The sequence below is a fragment of the Sceloporus undulatus genome, chromosome 4 (genome assembly GCF_019175285.1).
Source record: "Sceloporus undulatus isolate JIND9_A2432 ecotype Alabama chromosome 4, SceUnd_v1.1, whole genome shotgun sequence".
In the NCBI taxonomy this organism is placed as follows: domain Eukaryota; kingdom Metazoa; phylum Chordata; class Lepidosauria; order Squamata; family Phrynosomatidae; genus Sceloporus; species Sceloporus undulatus.
In genome coordinates this window covers 160,739,036-160,745,035 of record NC_056525.1, presented here as the reverse complement: position 1 = coordinate 160,745,035, position 6,000 = coordinate 160,739,036, and positions in this window count along the sequence as shown.

The window sequence follows — 6,000 nt, the reverse complement described above, 5'->3', positions numbered from 1 at the left end:
ATCTATCTATCTATCTATCTATCTATCTATCTATCTATCTATCTATCTATCTATCTATCTATCTATCTATCTATCTATCGGGACATCCTGAGGATGCCTCAGTGGCATCACCAGCACTAATGTCACTTTGTGTTCATGATGTCAGTTTCCTGGACACAAAATTAAAATTATATCTTCTTTCTCACAGGATGGCTATGAACACACTTCCTCTTTCCATTTCACACTCACACAGTTTCCCACTCAGGGCTGAAGCACATACACGTCCAATGGTTTTAAAAGTAACTTAGCAGAGTTCTGGTCTCGTAGGAATATTGGTACAGTGCAAGAAAAATTCTGAAGAAAAATATTATTGTGATTATAGCTGCACAAAAAAATTATAGACAGTGATTTTGGTCTCATCCCCTCTCATGGTGTCATCTGGTTCATTCCACACATCTTGTACCCCTAGTGATGCCACTGGGATCACAGCGGTCTGTTTGGATGCCTGTCATAGTTGTCTACTTACATGTTCACACTCATCCTCTGCTCTCTGATCTCTTGTGGCTTAAAAAGGTGGTGTTGGTGGGGTTCATCAGAAGACCTCTTTATGGAGATATATGTGTGATACACATACTTTCTTCATGTAGGATCTCAGCTAAAATCTGTGAATAATTTAAAAAAATTAAAAATGAAGAGAAATTTTAACTTTTCCCTAGGGTTGGGACTAGGTGAGATAGATTCTTAATCATAATCCTCTTCACATATTCATTTAGTGGGTTGGGGAAGTCATAGGAATCATATCTGACTGGCTGAAAGTTATCCTGTGTAATAGAATAGGAATTTGTATCTTTCTCCCCTGAGTTCCGGTCTAACATTTGTATCACTATATCACACTGGTTCTCAAGAAATGCTGCCTATTTTATACCCAATCAAGACCTAGCAATTGGCAGTCACTCAGCAGAGTGAGCTTAGCATTTCCTTTTGCAAGTTAAGTACTGAGGTTTTCAAAGGTTTCTTTGATTATCAGCTGATTACTGATCACATGGCGGGAGAGAAGGAAACAATCTGAGCAATCTGGAGAATGAAAGGAAACAGTATTTTGTATTCATTTTACTGCAAAGCATTTTGCTACAAACTGGCGGTGGGTATTCATTGACTAACAAAGGCTGTTTGCACATGCTCAGCTGCCCTCTATTACTATGCTTGGACAGAGCCCTGGTAGTGAAAGCAGGTCCTGATGTCAACTGGCCAATTAAAACATGTGGGGAAAAAGTAGCAATGTAAGATTCACACTCTATATGCCAAAAAAGACAGTTTTCTGACATATTTGCTCCTCCCCTCCCCCAGAAGATAGAAGAAAAGTTACAGTATAGGAGACATGAAAATATGCTAGAATCCCAGAAGGCTATTGTTTTTGAAATAGTCTAAGCTAACTACTTCATCCACTTGTATATTCAATAAGAAACAAATAAACATGTATGTATGTGCATGCATGCACACATACACATATGTGCACACACATGCACAAATGTAAACCTGCATCCTTCTACCATGCTTTCTATGTTTCATGGGGGTGAAGCAAACTGACAGCTTCGAGCTGGCTGCTCCAGCCATGGTCAGTCCCCAATCAGCCCAGGACCTTGTGACCAGACCTGAAGCCAGCTGCTGCTGCAGTCCTCAATGGGCCACCAGCAAAGCTTTTTGCCACTCTTTTGTGGCCAGCCTCAGGCTGCCTTAGGTGGCCACAGAGCAAGGGCATGCATTGTCTTCACACCATGCCCTGAAGCAGCTGGAAGCCACACTTTTTGGCCTGTGTGTTTTCGGCCAAAGATATTTCAGAGAATAGAAGGGATGACATTTGTTTCTTTTTCCTCTCTGTTATTTTGCAAAGCAGTGCAAAGACAGTTCTCAACACATCCAACAACATTTAGGTCAAAAGATAAGCCTGTGGTTACCACAAACTGTTTTTTAAAAGTGAAATAAATAGGTAACTGGATAGTTTCCAACTTTTTTAAAGCTGCATGTAGCTAGAATGAATGGCGCGGGGCAGATTGCCCCAAAAGGGTGGGTTGCCAGTGGCCTTTTTACCTCTGGAGGGACACCACAACCACCAGACCATATCGCATCCATCCAGAGTAAAAAGAACTCAGAAAAAATGGGTTCTTTTTATGCCACCAGGTGGATGTAACAAGTGCGCCAATGGCCAATGGCCAATGGCGCACTTGTTACATAACTGATGCACAGTGGCATGCGAACACTGTGCGTCGCTTACATCAAAATGGTGCCGCCTGTATGGATAGGACACCGCCATTACTACACCGCTGGCACGTAATAGGGATAGGGACCGTGCGGTTGGTATGCGGTCCCTAACCCTAAAATCAGTGCCAGCACGGCACTTTTGGCTGGTCTGTTCCAGGCCACTGTTTCCTCCACTCCAATTACATCAAATTGGAGAAAGATAAGACAGTCTCGTGTGATATTCATGCTATTCTGATTAATTGCGGGGGGATCCAACATAAAGGGGAAAATGCTGAGTAGTATTAAGGCTATCAAAACTCCTTTTAGAAACAGTGACTTGAGTGCATGACTCTGATAAAGATGCTGTCAGAAAGGGACATACATGTGTCTACAAATTAAACCTGTCACACATTTTTGGAGGTGTTATAGAACTTCGTAGGATTTAATGAAAATATGTGCAGGGTTACAGAGTTTGGTTCAGCCCATTCACCATTTCCTTCAGTCACATGAGCCCAAGTGCAACTGTTAGTCCCAACTAGATGAATGATTGGAATTTACATAAGTGATGGTTTATTTTGTTCTCATTGGTGAATGAAACTAGTCTAATTGGGATTAAAAAAAATTTGGTCATGAACAGGAGTTCTTTGCTTTCAGGAACTCTGAAAAGAGAAAATCCATTGAGATATGGAACTATCCATCAGATCAGGAAATGCTTTGGGAATGGTTTCATGGGAGATATCCACAACACCCATAAATTCCTCCTTTTTCTTCCTCTCATTGCTTTCTGCCCCATCAATCACTGCAGCTGGCCTACTTTGTCAGCATCTGCAGTCTACTGGAAGTGGGTTACTCTAGTTTACTGAGCTAGCCTGACTAGAAAACTGACATGGATGCCCAAACAAACAAACAAACAGGGAGAAGCTACACACTTTAAAAATCAAGAAATAGCCATCAAATCAAACAGCTCTCACTGATGGTTCCAGACAGATTTGAGCTCTCTCATTTTTCCCCACAGTAAAGTGCTTGGACAGAGACACAAAAATGAAAAAACATCTATTTTTTTTAAATACCTTCAGGTCCTATTCATCTAAAAGTGGAATTGTTCTAGTTGTTAGGAAGGGAGGAAACAGACCAAAAGAAATAAAACAAAATATGAACCCTTTAAGTAAAACTCTAAAGCCTCACTTTCTTTAGAATCCAAAGTAAGTGAGATTTCAGAATTTAGATTAACTAGGTTAGGTGCAACCCTTCCCCTTTGTAATTCCCCCAAACTCTGCAAACTTGAAAAGTATTAGAAATTAATCAGTACAAAGCCTGTTACTCATCAACAGGGATTATTTTAATATTCCACCTTTCATGTTATCAAGTGGATGCATTGCTTTCCCTAATCACAGTTTCCCTTATCACATCAATTGCCCTATTGATGAAGTAGAATGTCTAATCAAAAACATGGGAGGCCTGTGTGGATGATCAAAGGTTTTCAGGCTGTTTTCTGAAGGGAAACTCTATAAACCTTGGAGCCATCGAGTCCTGAAGCCAGCCTTCCCAGGGCTCTACATTTCACTTTTTCAGGTATATTCTGTAGGACTCACGAAAGAATCCATGGCTTTTTTAGCTAGGCTGCACAGCTTCCTTGGCTTATCGCTTTAAGGCTGCTGGAGGAATCTCAGGTCCTTCAAAATTTAATGAACATTTTCCAGAGGCATGTTGAAAAATCTATGAAAAATAGAACTTACATTTGCCAGCCTGCACAAACTGAAAGTACAATTGTGCAAGTTGGCTGGGCTTATACCATAATAAAATACTTTCATAATGCTCCTAGAATCTGGGGTGGGGGTGGGAGATAACCTGTCTTGTTTTTAATTGGTAGCCTACATATACACAAGATTTTAAAATATTGATTTGGATTATAAATCCCAACAACTTAAATGGCTTCCTTCCACATAATAGACACAATCTATAGCCCATGTACTGAGAATCAAAAACAATTAAAAGAGGTTATTTTGGAAATTTGTGTTTAGATATAGATTACCTTACCCCTTTAAGTGTAGATATAGCCAGCCAGAATGAGAGAATACTTTTTTTTACAAAACAAATTATTTCGTGTTTTTTTTTAAATAATGCAATTGTACCTTCATTGCAAATTTACCAACTTCATAGCACTGGCAAAAGGATAAGGTTCAATATGTCTTACATTGGAAATCCATAAATCTGAGGTCTGGCATGAATTTTGCTCCCAGCTTGACAAAAGTTACTCAAAGCCTCATGTACATTTAACTAAAAATGCTATGAAGTTGATAAAAATATTTACAACAGTTTGAGAAACCAGTATCCCCATAGAATTATACAGTTTTGGTTACCCACCAAAGGAGTCAGCAACTTGACTCTTCTGGTACAGTAAGTCTATCCCATGTATTCACCAATTTACCCACTCAAAGTGATGTACACACAGCAGGGTCACTGCAGAAGATTCGTTATTCTAGGCAGGCCCATACAGGAGAAAGCAGTCCTTCAGATATCCTCATCCAACCCATACATTAGCTCAGAAGATAAAGATAATAGAATCATAGAATAATAGAGTTGGAAGAGACGGCAAGGACCATTCAGTCCAACCCCCTGCCATGCAGGAAATCCAAATCAAAGCATCCCTGATAGATGGCCATCCAGCCTCTGCTTAAAGACCTCCAAGGAAGGAGACTCCACTACACTCCGAGGGAGTTTGTTCCACTGTCGAACAGCCTTTACTGTCAGGAAGTTCCTCCTAATGTTGAGGTGGAATCTCTTTTCCTTTAGTTTGCATCCATTGTTCCGGGTCCTGTTCTCTGGAGCAGCAGAAAACAAGCTTGCTCCCTCCTCAATAGGACATCCCTTCAAATATTTAAACATGGCTATCATATCATCAAATGTGGAAAAAAAGGTTCACAGAGGAATCCATGCCATAATATTTATAGTTTTCATGTATGGCTGTGAAAACTGGACAGTGAAGAAGGATGACAGGAAGAGAATCAACTCATTTAAAATGTGTTGCTGAACTAAAGGTCTGTAGATATCCTGAAGTGTCAAAAACAAAAGTAGAGCAAATTAAGTCTGAACTCTCCCTAGAAGTCAAAATAACCCAAATGAGACTGTTGACTTTGACACATCATGAGAAAACATTACTAATTAGAACTCATTAGATAATGCTCAGCAAAGCAGAAGGCAAAATTAAAGGAGGAAAACTACATTACAGGTGAATAGGCTCAATCAAATAAAGCATGTCCTTGGATTTACAGGGCTGGGCTGTTGTTGACAGCGTGTCTTGGAGGTCTCACATTCATAAGGTCACCATAAGGTGTAATTGACATGACGGCAATTAGCAGCAAAATAGAGTAACTTGAATGTCCCACTTAGAGTAATTTTTTCTTTTTATCACTGAGAGAGAAAACAACTACATAGGCAAATACTCTACTACACTCATCCCACTGGGGATAACTCTACTTGTTGAATTTGACTTGGGACAATGATTAAGAATTTTGTTTAGTTCATTTTCAATAAGAACTTTTGGAAATTTGAGGTGTGGATTTGTTGCCAAAATTCAGTGCGTGGAGACAGTAAGAGGTGTACCCCACAATGGGTTCAGGGAGCAATGTGTCCTCTTCACTTGGAGACTGTCCAGCCTTCAAGTTGGCAAGTCCCACTCCCAGAGGACTATCACACATGGCAGGCAGTGTTAAGGTTGGCCACAATGACTCTAAAAAGCAGGATGTGAATCTTGATTGTATGGAATAATTCTTCAGTATTTTT